Source organism: Suricata suricatta, chromosome 5, assembly GCF_006229205.1.
Source record: "Suricata suricatta isolate VVHF042 chromosome 5, meerkat_22Aug2017_6uvM2_HiC, whole genome shotgun sequence".
In the NCBI taxonomy this organism is placed as follows: Eukaryota; Metazoa; Chordata; class Mammalia; order Carnivora; family Herpestidae; genus Suricata; species Suricata suricatta.
In genome coordinates, this window is record NC_043704.1 from 148,982,311 (window position 1) to 149,001,902 (window position 19,592).

General features: G+C 47.5%; 1 long non-coding RNA gene across 1 annotated transcript in view; it reads right to left on the reverse strand.

The window, feature by feature from the left end:
- LOC115291464 overlaps positions 1 to 10,387 on the reverse strand; it is a 15,266-nt gene extending 4,879 nt beyond the window's left edge. Inside the window, exons 1-2 of the long non-coding RNA XR_003908460.1 lie at positions 10,261 to 10,387; positions 9,499 to 9,636 (exon numbers count right to left, since the gene is read on the reverse strand). This is a non-coding gene — a long non-coding RNA (uncharacterized LOC115291464). The remainder of the gene's footprint in view (positions 1 to 9,498; positions 9,637 to 10,260) is intronic.
- Positions 10,388 to 19,592: the final 9,205 nt, after the last annotated feature.

Below are 19,592 nucleotides of genomic sequence, written 5' to 3' on the forward strand. Positions count from 1 at the left end.
TAGGAGTGTGGTGGGGGCTGGGAGGCATGAGAAGGGAGGGGTGAGGAGGGCTGTGGGGAGGCAGTGACGGTGTGCCTGCAGGGCCGCTGGCAGCCGAGAGCATCCAAAGGCAGAGATAGGAGTGGAGGGGAAACAAAGGAATTTATTTCAGGGGGCCAGTGCCAGGAAGACAGTCTCCAAGGTGCCGAGAATACTCCCAGGTGTCTACAAGGAAAGCGGGGACAGAGGCGGGTGGGCACGTGCAGGTGCAGGAGAGGTCAGGCTGGTCAAGGTCGTGGGTGGGATCTGCCGGCTTGGGCCGGTCCTTATGGCCGGAGAGGGTAGTTGCGGCTTCCATCAGGGGGTGCTGGGCCCGCAGACCTTTTTGCCCAAGTTAAGAGAAACGGTTGGAAGAATATAACCAACTGGAAAGAACAGCCTGAGGTCTAAATGGAGGGAGTTGAAGTCAACTTTTAAAACAAATTTTTTTTTACATGTGTTTATTTTAGAGAGACAGAGCGTGAACAGGGAAGGGGCAGAGAGAAAAAGAGACACAGAATCCAAAGCAGGCTCCAAGGTCCGAGCTGTCAGCACAGAGCCCAACTCAAGGCTTGGATCCACAAACCATGAGATCATGACCTGAGCCAAAGTTGGGCGCTCAGCCGACTGAGCCCCCCAGGCACCATGGAAGTGACTTTTGACGGGAGACACATGAGACCTTGCTGCTCCCCGGGCGGGTGGGCTGCAGCATCGGGGGACCCGCTGCCCTGCCCCAGCAAGGGGTGGTAAGGGCCCAATCCCATCGTTATGCTGGTGTGAACACTTACTCAAGGGAGGCAGCTTTTCACAAAGAGTAAAATCTAAGAGCCGGGATTCTGACTTCTGAGCTGCTTCCATTGTGCAGGTCGGGCTGGGTTGGGAAAGAACCGGCTTCCGCACTGAACTGAGAGACCCGTGGGGACACGTGCAGACAGCAAGCCCCCCACTCACACACGACATCTAGCCCCAGTTTTCCCGCTTAGCAGGTGAGGTACAGGAATTTGGTATCTGGTCTGATAAGGAGAACAAAGACGAAAGGAATGTAGCAAACCTTAAATCGCCTTGCAACTTGCAGGCCATTGACAAGTGCTGGAGGTGGGCAGAGCGCTCCAGGAACTCACAAATGTCTTCATGTTCGGACTTTGCTGGTGGCAACCGGCAACCTTAGCTTGACGTTAGCCGACCTCCAGGATCCTGTAAGCCTTCTTTACCCTGTGAGAATCCCTGTGGAAACTTCCTCTCTCTCAACACCCTCCTCCCTCCCCAGGATATGTGCTGTCAATCATCCTTCACACATAGAGCCCACTGATTCACATCTGAAGGGTCTCATGACCCATACTTTACTAGGCAGGACCGAATAACCTTATCTTAACAGCAGCTAGCCCCTCAAGGTCCTGGAAACCTTGCTTCCAAATTCCTTAGAGACTTACGCTCTCCCTAACCCCCGCGAACTAAAAAGTATGTGACCAGTCACCCCTCTCCATCCTTGTGCAGTGTTTCCACTCAGGGTCCTATCACTATGCTTCTATAAGAACACCTTTTTTTTGCACTGACGATGTCTCAAGAATTCATTCTTTTTTAAAAATACGTTTTAAAATATTTTTACTTTCAGAAAGAGAGAGAGAGAGCATGAATGGGGGAGAGGGGCAGAGGGAGGGAGAGAGAAAACCTTCAGCAGGCTCTACACTCAGCATGGAGCCAGACACGGGGCTCGATCCCATGACCCTGGGATCATGAACTGAGCCAAAATCAAGAGTCAGTTGCTCTACTGAGTGAGCCGCCCAGGCGCTCCTCAAGAATTCTTCCTTGACTGTTGGCTCCTGGACCCCAAACATGGCATCACGATCCTGTGAGTGGAGGCCTCTCTTGTCTGTGTTGGAGCAGCACAGCCAGGTGCCTGGGAGGGGACTTGGGGCTCTTCACCTCTCCTTCAGCACCCGGGTGACAGCCCAGGATTTGGTAAAGGTGTCTCTCCCTCCATCCTCAGGGAGAAGGTAGCCTGGGCCCAGTGTTAGCCAGGGACCCCCCCCCCCCAAAAGCTCAGAGAAAGTGCAGACTTCCCCTCAGGCCGCTTCGCAGTCCTGTTCATCCTTCCTTTGCAGGGGCCTGGAGGGAACCGTCGCGGCTGACATGTTCTCGTGGGCGCGCGTCCACCACAAAGGGGTGGCTTTCACCACAGACCCCGTAGAACTTCCCTCCACTCAGCTCCTGGGCAAAGGAGACGGAGCTTCTGCACTCCCCAACAGGCAAGCAAAAACTGTCCTTACGGGGCCCCTGGGCACTCAGTCCGTTGAGTGGGTGGAGTGTCTGATTTCAGCTCAGGTCAGGATCTCACTGTTTGGTGAGTTCAAGCCCCCATCGGGCTCTCTGCATCGGCTCAGGGCCCACTTCAGATCCTCTGTCTCCTCTCCCCCCGCCCCTCCCTTGCTTGTGCTCTCCTTCTCTCTCAAAAATGAATAAGTGTTAATAAAAAAAAAGACCCTGTCATTAGAACAGGTGCTGTGCTTATTAAATACAAGCTTTAAGTGTTTTGTCCCCTCAGGGTTTTGTGATGGAACCAATGTGAGTTTGCTCCTTGGTGAGTCAGAAGCCACACAGGTTGAGTTGTCGCACAAAGAAGAGTTCAGTTGTAGCAAATAAGAAAATCATGACTCCCAGAGCAGGGGTGAACGGGCTCCTTCCATTTAGGGTGAAGATGCATGTTTAGATAGGGAAGCCTTGCAGTCTGTGTAGGGTGGGCATAAGGTGGCCCATGTGCCTCACAGAAACATGTCTACCTATACATTGTTATTTAAATGAGGCGGAGGCCCCTTCTTGGAGGGAGGGTTAGTATCATAATGAGTTATGGTAGTCATCCGACGTTCTAGAGGTCACTCCTGGGCCCATCTGCACAAGCAGGAGTCAGGGGTTAAGTTCCAATTGGTCCTGGTGCTCTGGGGTGGCTGAGGTCATGTCAGAGCTGGCTGGAGGTCACTGGGGCAGCTGCTGTTGCTTGAGGGTGGTTTCACTTTCTATTTGCCCTGTTCTGTCCAAGTTTCCAATATCGCCCCAAAAGAAACCAGAGACTACCAGGGAGACGGAGTCACACATGCAAAAGCAAAGGGCTTTATTATGGGCTTAAGCTTGGGCTCACAGACTCCACCAACCCATTGGCCACGTGGAGAGGAAGCCCCGAACATGGCAGTGTAGGGGCTTTTTAGGAAGGGGCCGTTACAGGAAATGACGACATAGGCACAGCGATCCATTCCCTACCCCCTATCAATACTGGCAGTAGTGGGAGCCAATCACAACTTTTATGGTATCGACCAATCACAGAGTGGGCCAGGACCCTCATGTAGGGGGTGACTAAGCAATAGGTGATTACCTTATAGCCTCCATCTTTAGGCCTGCCCCTAGAAAGGTCAAAGGTGTTGGCTGGCCTCTCCTGACTGGGTGCCACAAGAGTTGTCCCTCCTTCCCTGGGCAATGTGTGCCCTTCCATTGGCCAATGATACTGAGAAGCTGGCACCTTGGCCTTTAAGTACAGGGGAAGCCTGACTCAGACCTGTGTCCTTACAGCCTGAGTTAAGAGAGAAACTAGAAAGAAGAGCTTGAGGACACATAGGACAAAGGTCGGAGAGTATAAGGGGGGGGGGCAGTAAGGTCAGGCTAGCTGGTGAGTTTCATTCTGGTTTGGGCTATTTTCTATATTCTGTAAAAGTATTCAGAATCTAAAATTTTTTTTAATATTTTATTTTTTAAGAAACAGAGAGGGACAGAGCACGACCAGGGGAGGGGCAGAGAGAGAAGGAGACACAAAACCCAGAACAGGCTCTGGGCTCTGAGCTGTCAGCAGAGTCCGATGAGGGGCTTCAACCCACAAACTGCTAGATCATGATCTGAGCTGAAGTGGGACACTCAAGTGACTGAGCCCCTCAGGTGCCCCATCTATTCAGAATCTAGATGAACATTTTCCAACTTTGATTTTAACCTAGGGGTGCCACACCATTACAGAGTAACAGACACTGGATTTCTCCTCCTGCCTGAAGAAGCAAAAAAACAACAAAACCGGTAACTACACGAAACACAGATTTTTAAGATATCAGACGTCAAAGAGCATGGTGATCTCTGAGGGACGGAAAACAAACACTTGAGTCTGGCAACTGCTCAGATTTACTGCCTTGAGCGAATTTCCAAGCAAGGCAGTGTAGAGGGAACTGAAGAGGAGCCCAGTGGACCTCGTTGAGTTGAGGACACTAAGCTGAGTTCAGGGAGGCCATGGTCGCCAAGGTCCCGAGAGGAGAGAGCTGAGGAAAGCCATTTGTCTGAGGGGCCCCCTGCCCGAGCAGAACTGTCCTGATCAGCACCTCCAACTGAGGCAAGTACTCAGTCAGGGGGAAATCATTAAGGCGAACAGTGCCAGACCTTCCATGGTACTGGGAATGGTGCTCGTTCCCAACAGAGAAACAAAAGGGGAAATAAAATCCTCATAACCCATGGGGTGTGGGTGGAGCGCTCAGGAAGGCCTTGCCTCAGTAGCGGGAACGAATCTGCCCTCACTGAGCACTGCTCTGGAGCACGGAAGTCGTAAAAGCAAGACCAGAAATGACCAAACCATTTCCAAAGAGCTTACATGCACCCCAGAACAAAGCTCAAAATTCATAGGAAATTTATCTAAAAATAACCAGCAACAAACATCATAAACTTCGGAAGGTCTGGTATCCCAGAAGATGGTGAGGTGTGCACAGAGCCGGGGAAACAACTCTTAATGAGATCAGTCAATCCCTGGAAAATGACCCAGAACTGACGAAGATGTTAGATCACCCAGGAGGACATTCCAACATTCCTTGTCACTGTCGTCCATAAATTTAAAACGTTAAATAGGTAAATGGAAAACATAAAACAGATCCCATCTAACTCTACGAGAGGAAAACTGCGATGTCTGTAAGGAAATGTCCTGCAAAGGGACAGACAGCAATTAGAAAATGCAGAAGGAAAACATGTGAGGAGCGCCTGCATGGCTCAGTCGCTAAGTGTCCGACTTCAGTTCATGATCTCACAGCTTGTGAGTCTGACCCTGTGCCGGGCTCTGTGCTGACAGCTCGGAGCCTGGAGCCTGCTTCGAATTCTGTGTCTCCCTCTCTCTCTGCCCTCCCCTGCTTGCACTCTGTCTCTCTCTCAAAAATTAATAAACATTAAAAAGTTTTTAAATAAATGGGTAAAACCACTCTTGATCATAAAAACCTACAATAGTAGCCTATACCTTGAAATTTAATACAAAGGACTTTTGAGCTAGATAGAGACCCCCAAACTGTGCTCAGTTCTACCCATCTTCATTTATGCCCAATTTACAACCTATGCCCAAAATAGATTTGTTACAATGAAGGAAACCCTTAAAGGTCCTTAGTGGACTGGTAGGGAATTAACTGGAGGAATAATGGCAGCCATTTATTCTCATGGAAGAAAATGAGAACTTTTTCTCATTTCTCCATTGAGTCACATTAAAATTCAAAATATTTGAAATCAAACAATCTCAATTTAACACAAGTGCTGTGGTAGTATTGTCATGGTTGGGTACACACATAAATAAAATTAGTAATACATTAAAAACACGTACGTGATTTTAACATGGACATAAACAGAGCAATGGAAATTTGACATAAAGCAGTTGGAGAAAAACATTAAAAATACTATAAATGACATAAAAGAAGTTTTTCTTTTTTTTTAACTTTATTTTTTGAGAGAGAGAGAGAGCGCGTGCATGTGAGTGGAGGAGTGGCAGAGAGAGAAGGAGAAAGAGAATCTCAAGCAAGCTCTGTGCTATCAGCACAGAGCCCCACGTGGGGCTCAATCCCACATACCATGAGATCATGAGCTGAGCTGAAATCAGCTTAACCAGAGTACCCGACTGAGCCACCCAGGGGCCCCTAAAGATGTTTTTCTAACTATAGGTTGTGCGTTGTTGCCAGTAAGAACAGTTGATATGTGGAATCCTGGTAGAGTAGTTATAATATTGGGTCAGTACTTATGATAGAAGGAAAACATGTTGCTAAGGGTCTGTTGCCGGAACACAACCAAAATGCCTTTGGCTAAAGCTATACATAGTGACTATGGCCTTGATGCCTCCTCAGTGAGTTCTATACAACATGAGAAATTGGAGCCCTTCATCATAACCTTTTAGAGTCAAGGGAAAGTTAATGCAACATGATGGCATATGTAAAAATAAAACAGGTAACAAATAGGACAACTGAGGAAAAAAGATATTATTCAAGGTCAATAGAAGATAAAGGAACTATAAAAATAATCTGAGAAATATTTCACATTGAATCTCTTAAAATAAATCTAACAAATATAAATTAAGCATTAGAAAATTCAACAAACATTTGGAAGGTAATACTGATACAATCAAAATAACTTTGCAGATGTCAAAAAACACAAAAATGCATTCCCTTAAATAACAACAGCCTCAACAGAGCGTCTGGGTGGCTCAGTAGGCTGGGGGTCTGACTTCGGCTCAGGTCATGATCTCACAGTTCATGAGTTCAAGCCCCGTGTTGGGCTCTGTGCTGATGGCTCAGAGCCTGGAGCCTGCTTCAGATTCTCTCTCTCTGCCCCTCCCCAACTTGCACTCTGTCTTTCTCTGTCTCTCAAAAATAAATAAACATTAAAAAATAACAACAGCTTTGAATTCTGATACTATGGCCCTGGAACATGAGTTTGATAGCATTGTGCAAGCTTGTAATTCCGAAGTTTTATAAAAATTATCTTTCTATAGAAACATAACTATTAAGGAAGTCGAACAGAGTGTTTTAAGAAGGTTAACTTCTGGTCAGTTGGTGATTAGACATGGTATCATGTTGAAGAGTCCTTTGTCATGTTTATATCAATGATATTAGGAAAAAGTTTGCTTAAACTGGTGCTTAAAGTATGATGTAAAAGAATGTGCAAGAGGGGCACCTGGGTGGCTCAGTCGGTTAAGCATCTGGCTTCCAGCTTCGACTCAGGTCATGATCTCATGGTTCGTGGGTTCGAGCCTCACGTCGGGCTCTGTGCTGACAGCTCAGAGCCTGGAGCCTGCTTCGGATTCTGTGTCTCCTTCTCTCTCTGACCCTCCCCTGCTCGTGCTATCTCTCTCTGTCTCTCAAAAATAAATAAAAAATATTTTAAAAAAAAGAATGTGCAAGAGAGAAATATAAAATAGGATTGAGTGTGTGTGATCAAGGTGGTAAGTGATGCAGAATCACAGGGTGGGCTGATATTTCTGTGAACTTGGATTTGTACGGGGCACTAAGCTTTAGTGTTGGCTGATGTGTGACTGACTGGAATCACAAGGGGGACTGTTATGTACTGGCCTGACATGATTTTAGATCCACTCGTTTAGGACAAAGACATAAACAATTTTTCGGGTCACGTTTTGATGTAAGAGTGAAGTGAAGCTGTGTCAGGATGTCACCATCTCATCTGTCCTTACCCTTAAGAATTCAGTGGCTCCAGTGCTGAGGGGCCCCCCTGGGGGCTCATCACTGAAGATGTAGGAAGGAGCCACTAAGACCAGGGGACATGTACTCTAAATGGGGCAGGGCTACACTTTGCTGATTGAAAATAGCTGTCCAAAGACCTTAAGGCCATTAGTTCTTGGGTTTGTGGTTTTTTTTTTTTTTTAGGTTTTTTTTTTTTTTAATTCTCCCTTGCTTTCTTCTCTCAGTTTGTTGGCTTTCTTTAGTGAAGGAAAGAGAAACTAGGATTTGTTTATCTTTACTTTGTGTGTATCTATTACTGGTTTTCGGTGTGTGGTTTCCGTTAGTTTGTATAGAACATCTTCTGCAGTCTACATGAAGTTGATGGTCACTTCAGTTTGAACCCATTCTTTACTCTTCACCCCTTCACACACATTTTAGGTATGTGGTGTCACACTTTGCCCCATCAGCGCAGAGCCTGATGCAGGGCTCAGACTCAGAGTGGTGCGATCATGACCTGAGCCCAAACAAAGTGTCAATGTTAGCCACTGAGGCATCTCTACTTCTTATCTTTTTATTTTGTAAATCCCTTGGCTGATTTTTATAGATATATTTATTTTTACTGCTTTTGTGTTTACTACTTTTCTTAGTCCTATTTGTGGTCTTTCCTTACCACTCAGAGAGTCCCCCTTAGCCTTTCTTATAGAGCAGGTTTAGCAGTCATGAATTCCTTTAACTTTTCTTTGTCTGGGAAACTCTTTACTTTTCCTTCTATTAATGATAGCCATGCTAGATAGAATATTCTTGGTTGTAGGTTTTTGTTTTTTCTTTTAGTACTTGAATATATTATGCCACTCCCTTCTGGCATGTAAAGTTTTTGCTAAAAAAATCAGCTAATGACCTTTTGGAATTTCCCTTGTATGTAACTGTTTTATCTTGCTGCTTTTAAAATTATCTCTTTGTCACTGCTTTTTGTGGGGCGCCTGGCTGGTTTAGTCAGCAGAATATGTGACTCCTGATCTCGGGGTTGTGACTTTGAGCACCACGTTGGGCACAGAAATTACTTTTTTTTTTTTTTTTTACATTTCCTTATTTCTTTTTTTTTTTTTTGCATTTATTTATTTTTTGAGAGATAAAGTGAGACAGAGCATGAGCAGGGAGGGTCAGAGAGAGAAGGAGACACAGAATCCGAAGCAGGCTCCAGGCTCTGAGCTAGCTGTCAGCACAGAGCCCGACGCGGGGCTCAAACCCATGAACCGTGAGATCATGACCTGAGCCAAAGTTGGACGGTTAACCGACTGAGCCACTCAGGCACCCCAGAGATTACTTTTAAACAAACTTTAAAAAAAGGCAAGAGTGATATAACACTACATTTTGCAATTTTAATTGCGATATGTCTTGGTGTGGACCTCCTTGGGTTGGTTTTGTTGGGGGCTCTCTGCACCTCCTGCATCCGGATTTCTGTTTCCTTCCCCAGATTCAGGAAGTTGTCAGCTGTTATTTGGCTCTCCAGTCTACTTGACGGGACGCCACAGTACATCGCAGTAAGAGTAAGTGCCTCCTCCAGAGGGTGGAGACCAGAGAGCGTATTCTCATTGGACACAAAGCCAAGCACTTAGGACACAGAACAAGATGAAAGGAAGACCCTCCACCTGGCTCTTCCATAGGGAGCCCACACCAAAGTGTCTAAACAGATGCTAGTCTCGTGAGACCCGTGAACTCACCCTTCTGCGAGGCTGCCTCAAACACCAGGTTACTAGGGCTTATGCCCGCAGCCTTTCCCTGTGGTAACTCCTTTTTATGAAAATGACACGAAAGACAACAACTAAAGAAAAACTGTGGCCGTCTCTGGGAGTAAATGGGTGAGTCAAACCAAAAACACTCTACCAAATTACCAGCGTTGTTAAGCCCAAGCAACTATTCCACAAATCGTTTTTCCTGTTAATCTAAATTCAGAAAGTGAGAGAAAAAGGACTCTCACCACTCTTGCTCTATTAGGCCTGCTGGCACAGGTCTGGGAGGCTCATGTGACAGGGATCCTTACCTTCTATTGGCTCTTGTGAGATGTCCCCGGATTTCCCAGGCACAGTCGTGCGCAACCACTTAGTGTCTATCCTCCAAACTTTCCCAACTGTTGGGAAGGTGAAATATTGCTGTACCCTTCAAGGTTCTTCTAGCTGGTCTAAGAATTAAATTGACATGAGACGGGTTAATAGGAGGAAAACAAAACAAAACAAAGTTTAATTACATAGGCATGGAGGCCCAATATTAAAGTTGAGGCCCAAAGAAATAACCAAAGCAGGCAGCTTTGATACTTTTTGGACAAAGAAAACTGTGAGCAATTGACAGGACAGAGTAAACTTGCATTCAGAAGTTCTAATTAGTAAGGAATTCTAACCAAATTTGAGCTAGGGGTAGTAAATTATTTAGAGTAACAAGGTTTGTTTATACAGCCTTCTTGCCTCCGAATTCCCTGTCTCTGTTGATGAGAATGTCATTTACCTCCTGATCCAGGGAGGGCACCTTTTTAGGGGAGGTTTATTTTCTGTTTTCTGGAGACAAAGGAGGGTCAGAGTGTTCTTGCAATGGCTGTTTCTTAAGTAACTTTAATTCAAAACAATCAACAAGCCAAAGTGGCACATTTGGGGGTGGCCTTCCCTAGGTCTCTACATGTGCATTTGTGTAGGTTAGGGCTTCGAATTAGGAAGATTCCAGGTCCCCCCAGAAGCCTGCTCTCCTGACACTTGCTCCATTTTGAGTCTCTGACTACCCTAACGTTTGTGTCCCAGGCACGCACAGTACATACCTCGCCAGTTGGCCTTGGGAAGCTGGGGCCCTTCAGACCTGTGGGGCTAGAGCGGGTCCCAAAACACATGAATATCCTGCTGGGGGCCCCCTGGTCTCTTCTAAGGTGGCAGCTTGAAACTGATGACAGTCAGTCTCCGTTTGGACTAGTTGCCTGATGAGGTGCTGGCTTCTCCACCTATCGAGGCTTCAAGGTGTCTCTTACTGGAGGATACCGGGGCCCCGGCCCACCCCGGCAAGGTCATAGGATTCCTCCAACTCCGTCTGCAGGGGGAATATGCACATTTGGACTTAGGAAGGTGGGATGTACCCACAATAGCTCCCTCCTGTAACCCAGCCTTACCTGACGTGGTCTCATTCCAGTTGCCTGGCTACTCTAACCTGTGAGCTATACACGTACAAATTGTCCTTTGTCAGTTGGCCTTTGGCGGCTGGGCCCCTGCAGGTCTGTGGAGCTCAGGCGGTAACCCACCATCTATATACCCTCTAGCAGGGAGGGAGCCCATGCCTGAAAGTCTTTCTGGAATGGCAGCTTTGAACCTGCAACTGTCGTGTCCATGTAGACTGGCCGCCTGATTGAACCTTGGGCTGACCAGTAGTCAAGGCATCCAGGTGTCTCTTATTGGAGGTCACCTCAGGCAAGGTGCCCCGCCCGACCCTGGCGAGGCAATCCAGACTCCTCTAGCTTTGCCTTCAGAAGAAATAAGTGCATTTGTGCGATTAGGCCTTGGAATTGGGCCGATGCCACGGGCCCCCAATACAGCACTCTTGAGGCCTGGCCTCTCCCAGCTCTTCTCACCTCTAGGGTCCTGGCTACCCTGAACTGTGCCGCCAAGGTATGTATCGTTTGAAGCCATTTGGCAGGCCTGAGGCAACCCGGGCCAGCCTGGCTGGCGTAGCCAGGGCCGGACCCCAAACACCCGCATCAGTTCGGTGTGGAGAGGACTCCGGAATATCACTCTGAGGCGACAGCTGCAAATTGGTGACAGTCATTTCTTATTTGGTCTTGCTGTCTGAAGGTCCCATGGTTCTTCCAACCACCACAGCTCACAGGAGTCTCTTATTAGATGCTACCCTGGCCAGCCCTCCCAGCACGCCCTGCAAGGCAGCCCAGTAACTCAAGCTCTACATTCAGAGGGAATATTGCCCAGTGGGTGAGTTAGGACTTGTGAGTATGTAGACACCTTGTCCCTGTGAAAACCAGTAAAGGAAACCTCATTTTAAATGAAGTGGGGAAGGGGCGCCTGGGTGGCTCGGTTGAGCGTCTGACTTTGGCTCAGGTCATGATCTCGCGGTTTGTGGGTTTGAGCCCTGCGTCAGGCTTTGTGCTGATAGCCTGGAGCCTGGAGTCTGCTTTGGATTCTGTGTCTCCCTCTCCTTGCCCCTCCCCACCTTGTGCTCTGTCTCTCAAAAATAAATAAATGTTAAAAAAAATTTTACTAAAAAAATTAGAAGAAAATAAATGAAGTAGGGAAGACCCGAAGACGGAGCTCCCACACACGCAGCACCGATTGCAACTGGAAGAAGAAAGACAATTCTTATCTTGACTAAGAAGGACACTTTTCACATTGGAATTCCACCTCCGGCTTTTAAGAAGGAAGAACTCTCTTTGCCCTTGAAACGATGCACTGACCACCGCTCGGAGCCCGTGAGAAACCCACAAACTGAACCACTCCTTCTTCGCCAATGAACTTTTGCTCAAGCAATCCTCCCCAATTTCGTCCTGAAGCCTAATAAAAGCTGACCTTCCCTTCATCTCTTTGGACTTGCTTGTCCTAAATTGCGGTTCCAAATAAACTCCTTTTGCTAGTAAAATAACTGGCTATTTTGTTTTTAAGGTTGACACTATACTGTCAATGCAAATCAGACATTTTAGAATCCCTAAAAGTAAGAAAGAGGTTTATTCAAGTCCAATTTGGGACAGCTGCCTGAGCAAACACGTTCATCACAGGGAAGAAAGCGCTCTGGAGAACGAACAGATTTTACAGGGTGATATACTTCTTTTACATCTTGTAAAAGCTCAGAAGATTATAGATTAGCGTGTAAGCAGGAATCATGAGGTTTATCATAAAGAAAAGTAGGGAGCAGGAGCATTGATCAAAATCTCAAAGACAAGATGGTTTTCCCTTAGGCTGCTCAGTCACAAAACAGATGTACAATGCGTGCATGGTGGGTCACAAATCAGGCTTTGGTTTGAACAAAGTTTATATACAATCATGTTGACTTAGAAAGAAGTCTAACATGGCTTTCCTTTTGCCCCAGACCTTTAGAGAGTTTTTCCACCATCAACAGTACACAGTGTCAGAGAGGCGGGATCCACAGAAGACGCACGATAACTCTGAGGCCGATGAACACACAGGTACCGGGTAGCCACAGAGCCCATGAAGCTCGCTGCTGTTTGCTGAACTTGGGGTTTGAAGGGACGTCTCTCCTGGATTTTGAGCTCTTGCCTTTTTGGGTTTTGAGCTCTCTGGCTCTTATCCAGGTTCTGTTTTCATTTTTCTAAAAGCATCGCCCTTCCTGGTGAGTACTCTTTTGCTTTTCAGTTTGTTGAAGCTTCCCGGTAAGTTACCCATTTTGTTCAAAAGTAGGGAACATATGATTCCAGGCGTTTCAGAACAGCTGTTGGAAAACAGGACCCCTCAGAGTTAAGACGTCATAGGGAACCTGGTCCCCGGACCAGATTCTTGTGCCTTTCTGGAAACCTGGCCAAACGTTTGGGTAATTTGGATTGTCCTGGCCACTCTGGGGAACACTTGTTTTACAGAAGTCTACCTGAAGGGGCACGCTTAGAAGCGATGATTCCAAACCTCTTGGATACAATGGACTATCTTCTCTGATTGATACGCAGAAGCTTCTGAAAGACTAAAAGGGGGATCCTTTCAGCATGCAAATAAAAAAAAGAATCTTACGTAAAAGATGTTGGCCATCTGAGCAGGTAATTTTAACTTAGTCCGTCTGCCAGAAACACAGTTTGCATCAAATTATTTTCTTTGGAGTTTGTACCTGAGACATGGCTAAAATTCCTAAATACAGGCTATAAGATCTCTGTGTCTCTCTGTGTTATATATGGCCCAGATATATGATATTTTTCTACCTCCAGGTGGTATTGCCAAAATTAATTTGTAAAGATATCTAACTGGCTTAAAGAAAATTAAGCATTTATAGAAATCAAATATATTCTCAGAAATATAGGAACTAATCCAAATGTTTTTCAAGTTCATATGGTCTGAGATAATCTCAATAAATAAACAATAGTTTAAGTTTGTTGGTTTGACAAAAACAGACATGCCTTCAGAGTTGTCAGCATTAAATAGAATGGAGATAAATGGCTTTTTCTTCCTGGGTGTACTAATCAAATAAGCTCTTACTCTTATATTGCAAAATTTGCTGACAAGAGAAATAGGATGGTGGTGAGCTGCTTAGATTTGTCCCCTCTCCTAATAAAAATGGAGGTATTATTCTAATTAGGATTATTTGAGTTGTTAAATTAGGTGGGAAGCATTGTCAAATAAGAATAGTAAGGTTTCTTTTACGTTGTATTTGTGTAGGTATATGTTATTAGGGGAATTTTATATCATTTCTAGAACACATAACATAAATGTACACAAATACAACATTAAAAAGTCACAATTTTAATTGAAATGTTGTGTGTCACAGAAATAACCACACTTCCTTGTCAAATATATCCTAATAAGCTCTCATCAGCTCTGTAACTATGGCTCCTTCTCCTTCTCCTTCTTCTTTTTTTTTAAAGTAGGTTCCAGGCCCAGTATGAAGCCCAACGCGGGGCCTGAAATCATAACCCTGAGGAGCAAGGCCTGAACTGAGATCAGAGTTGGACACTTAACTGACTGAGCCACCAGGGACCCCTATGTTGCCATTTTTAAGTCTTTTGTAGTTTACAATGATTGATTTAAGTGCTTCATCTTCTAAGAGATTCACGACGAAGACTTTGACAAGTATTCCAGAACATGGGTTTTGATAAATTTAGGGTCACAATGCTGAACTGGGTAAGAATTTCTAAAACTCTGGAAAACTGACTGCTTTCATGTTTTATCTTCTAGAGTTAAAAGATCCCCTGTTCTCCTCTTCTTTAAGCTATCTATAACTTACAGCCATTTGGTAAATTATATCTTTACGAAAAAGTTTGAAGCATTTATCTTGTTTCCCTACCTGATCCCTCCAGAACTCTGAAACTCTTATTAGTCTTATTTTTTTGTGACAATGTATGCATTTGTGTAAGTAGCACAAGAATCTGTTCTCCGTGTCACAACCCCCTAATGCACCTAGCGCCTGCTTCTTTGATCCACAGTTGATAAAAGAAGATACACTTCCATATTGTAAACATCTAATTGCTTCTATTCAAATTGCATTGCTTTAGTAGAACAATCCTTTCACATCACCTACCCAGAGACAAAGACCTTAAACATCACGCCCTGCAAACCTAGCATGTCGTCTCTTGGAAAAGGCACCCCCAGAAAGCCTCAGCTTCATGGGAAAGCCTCCTATAAGGTATTGTTAACCAAGCCTTGTGCTGCTCCAAGCAATAGACTTACAGATTTATGTGTCACAGCTAAAGAAATTGCAAAACCCAGACTGGACTTGCCTAGCAACCACTGACCATTCCAGGAGTCAAAGCAGATGATAGCGAAAGGAGAAGGCTTTCCCAAGATGGCCAGCCCAGGCCAGTACACCCTCTTCTTGCTGCTGCTTCTCACTGCCACCCTCTTCTTTTCCGCAGAGAGACAATGCTCTTATCTGCATTTCTCAGTCTATTGAAAAATAGATTAGCGTTTGGATCTGTTGCCAGAAACTCCAATCTGTTCATGATGTTGGAGACCCCTTGGTCTTACCTGTAACTATGTTCACTTTACTCCCAGATGTCACCGCTGATTTTATTCACGAACCTATGGATTTCACCTGTAAGGTTGAGTCGTTAAGACTTTGCCCACTCACAATCACACTAGCTCAACTAAACACCTCCACCTCTGTCAATTCTATGACTGCCTCACTTCCCCATCTTCTTTTCCTTACCTAAATACAATCTGTCCCCCTGGGAAAGGGAAAGGCAAGTGGGTTTACACCCTCTCGGTGAGGTTTTTAGAAAAGACCCCTTTAGGAAGGGATAGTCTCTCTTAGAATGTCACCCCAACATCTCTGACCCATGGCTTTTGAAAGTATCAGTGAATTCACCTAATGAATCTATCAACAACCAGAACTTCTCTGGGGTCCCTTCATCTGACGTTTGTGGTGGACACCCTTACCGGGGGCATATGGATGTTTAGATACCTGGTGAATCAGAGGACAGTGCTTACTGGGACATTTCTCTGTCCCTGTTAATACGCACATGAATCAGAAGTCCCCACTGGTCTGCTCCATTGAACCTCCGCATCTGTCATGAATGGGAGCTTTCAGGCATCTATGACTCTGGGCTTCCCTCCATAAGGAGAGCCCTTCTCACATGGATCAGAATAAATGCCAACAAATGCAAGATCAGAAGTCTCTCCCTAATGTTAGGAGCGCTAGCTCACTCCACACCCGAAGCAGTAAAAGCCCGACAAGGATCACTTGACCCACTGGCTACAGTGATTTTGGATAATGGCATAGCCCTTGATTACCTACCAGCTGAACAAGGAGGCATTTGTGCAATAGTGAATACCTCCCGCTGCACGTGGATAAATTTCTCCAGGGAAGTAAACATCTAGAGATCAGAGAATGAGCACACTGACTACAAAGAATTCCACATAATGATCTATGGTCCTTTGATCTATTTAGCTGGGTGTCTTCAGGTCCGACTCTTGGTTCAAAATGACTATGCTAACTGGGTCATTTTTCTGCTCCTTATTTTGTATAATCAGTTCAAAACTTTTAACCTTCACCTGTCAGATCTCTGCAGAACTTCAGAACACCTCACTCTTGATCCTCGATGCTTCTGAGGAAAGATCTTGATCAAGTGGGGGAGGTGTGCACACGAGTAAGGGAACCCTCCTTCCAGTGGAGCTGGGGACCCTCGGTAAAACGGAGCCGGGAACCCCGGGAGGGGCGCTCTCGGCACACAGCACTCACTGCAGACGGCATAGCCAGCAGGAAGAACGAAACAATCCTTATCTTGACAAGGGAGGGCACTTTTCTCATAGGAATTTCTCTGTTGCTTTTAGGAAAAACAAGATCTCTTCCTGCCCCCACAACAGCCATCGCTTGCGCCGATGAGCAGCCACCTTTTCTTTAACCTATAGCTGTTCTCCAGTGAATTTTTATTTCGAACAATCCTCCCTAGTATCCTCCTAAAAAATAACAAAGGCTGACCTTCTCTTGATCTCTTCCACTCACAGTTGATTTGCCAGTTTGCTTGTCCTTGAATTTCAATTCCTCTGCTATTCCCAAATGAACGCATCTGCTGGCAAAATAGGTGGTTTTATTTTTGGGGTTGACACCCCCAAGAGCCGCTCCTCTGACCCAGCCTCGCTCTAGGTGTGGCAATTCTGACCTGTGCGATGTGCGCATGCTCAGTTCATCAGCAGTCCCGGCGGGTGGCCCTGGAGCCAGGCACCGCAGGAATGGTGCGGAGGGGACCCACCCCTGAAAGTCACTCTGAGGTGGCAGCTGCACCTTGGCCACCATCCGTCCCCATTTGGGCTCGCTCCCTGATGGGGTCCCAGGCTCCGCCAGCAAACAGGAATCCCAGGTGTCTCTTATCGGATGACAGATGCCCCATTCGGCCCACCTGGCCCTGCCCTGGCAAGACGGCCCAGTATCACAGGGAATTGTGAACTTGTACAGGCGAGGCGGCGCTGTCTTCACAGGGAATTGTGAACTTGTACAGGTGAGGACTTGGATTGAGGCATCTGCCTCACCTTGTGTCTGGGACACAGCCTCCCTGGCTCTGTGCCTTTTTCCAGGTTCCTGGCTCCCTTGACCTCTACTTACTGTGCACGTGAAGTTTGGACCCCTTTGGCCAGCCTGAGGCAGCCGGGACCATCCAGGCCAGTGGAGCCTGGGCCACAACACCTGCACAAGCTCTGGTCCAGCCCCGAAATCACCCTGAAGCGGAAGCTGCTAATTGGCCATCATCTGTCTCGATTTGGACTTGTTCCTTGAAGAGGTCCGGGCTTCTCCAGTGACAAGGACTCCCAGGCATCTCATATCAGATGACAGATGCCCCAGCCTATCTGCGCAGGTCTGCTGTGACAAGGGAGGCCAGGACCCAGCTCTCTCTTCAAAGGGAATATGCACATTTGTGTTTGTGAGGTCTTGAACTGAGGCAGATACTTGTGTTCCCAAGATCCTGCTACCACGACCCAGCCTCTGCCTATATGTGCCCTGTTCTAGCTACCGGCGTCCCTGACCTGCACATGCGCAGTGCCCACTCCACGAGCCGTCCCCGGGCAGCTGGGGCTCTCTAGGCCTGCGGAGCATGGGCGTGCACAACCACCTGCACAGCCTCCAGGGTGGAGGAAATCCCCCCCAAATCTTCCAGAAGCAGCAGCTTTGAAATGGCAACAGCCCCTTCACATTTGGACTTGCTCCCCCATGGAGACCCGGGCTTCTCCAGCTATCATGGCTCCCCAGTGTTTCTTACTGAGAGATCTCTTGGCTGCTCTGCCCAGTCCTGTCCTGAAAAGGAAGGGCAGGGGCGCCTGGGTGGCTCAGTCCGTTAAGCATCCGACGTCAGCTTAGGTCATGGTCTCACGGTTCATGAGTTTGAGCCCCACGTCAGGCTCTGCCCTGACAGCTCCGAATCTGGAACCTGCTTCGGATTCTGTGTTTCTCTCTCGCGCTCTCGCGGTGGAGCGAGACCCACCGCGTGGATGCAGTGTGGCGGGGCCCACTCTCAAACACCGCGCTGAACCACCATCTGCAAATCGGCCACTCTCAGTCCCCATTTGGACTTGCTGCCTGAGGGGCTCTGGGGCCTCTTCAACCACCAGTGCTCCCAGGAGTCTCCTATTAGGTGACAGCCTGGCCAGCCTTCCCTGCCCAGTGACCTACAAAGGGAGTCCAGTAACCTAAAGCTCTACATTCAGGGGAATACTGCCCATTGAGTCGGTTAGGGCTTGGAGTGTGCATACACCTTCTCCCTGAGGGCCACGTCTCTGCCCAGTCCTATTAAGGTGAGGGCACTATCCTAGGTCCTTGGCGACCCTGAAATGGGCCATGGTTTACCCCATTCAGCCACTCTGAGGCAGCTGGGGCTCCCTCATGGGTGAGGCTGTGGCCAGCACGATACCAGCATAAGTTACAGTGTGGAAAGGGGCCCACCCCTGAAAATCACCCCAGGGTGACAGCCGCAAATGGGTAGCATTCACCCCCCCCATGTGGACTGCCGCCTTGTGGGGTCCCTGGTTTCTCCAGAAACCCAGCGTCCCAGATGTCCTGTTATGGAGGATACTCTGTCCTGTGTCTCCAACTCCTCTGTTCTGTCTCTAGTAAAACATTTGAAAAAGTTCAAGCTCTGACTTTGGGAGAATATTCCATAATGGACAGATAGGCCTTGTTGTTAGGCCAACACCTTGTACCACAAAGAGCCTGACCGTGTGGCCGGGTCTCGTGCAGCGTGGCTACATTTCCAACTCTGCCCTGAGCTCGCCCACGTCAGCACATAACCCTTAGCCAGCCCTCCAGTCTGTGGAGCCAGGCCCCTCCCTACCCACCAGCATCGCCTCAAGGGTGAATACACCCAGAAATCAGTACTGAGGCTGTCACTGAACAACGGAGTCCACCCCTCTGTGTCCTGAGCTTCTGCAGAAACGAAGTGTCCCAGCTGTCTGTTCTTAAGGGATTCCAAGGCCAGCTCTCCAGGCCCAGCCCTTGAAACGCAAATAGCATGTGGCTATTCCTGGGACCTGGCCTCTGCCTAGAGCTGCGGGGTCCCAGGCCTCCGGCTCCCTGACCTGGGCAGCACACACACGCACGCACACGTACGCACGCACGCAGTCGCACGTTTGCAGCCAGGTGGGCTCAGGCCAGTCCCAAAGCCTGCGGTAGCCTCGGTGGAGGAGAGGGTCCACTCTTCAGAAAGGTTTCTGAGGTGGCGGCTTTAAGCTGGGAACCGACAGTCCCAGATTTCCCTAACCATCCAGGCCCCCATCATGCCTTAATAAACAGTCCTTGGACCCTCTGTCTCGGCCCCATCCGGGCAAGGCCGTCCTCCAGCTCTGGTTTCGGTGGAATATGCCCATTTGTGTCAATGAAGGCTTGGAATCAGGCAGGTGCCAAGGGCACAAAACAGCACCCACCCCCACCCCCACCTTGACACCACTTCCCCGGACACTGTCCCGTCCCCGTACTCTGCCTACACCTCTGTGGCAATGGCTCATGCAAAGTACGTTC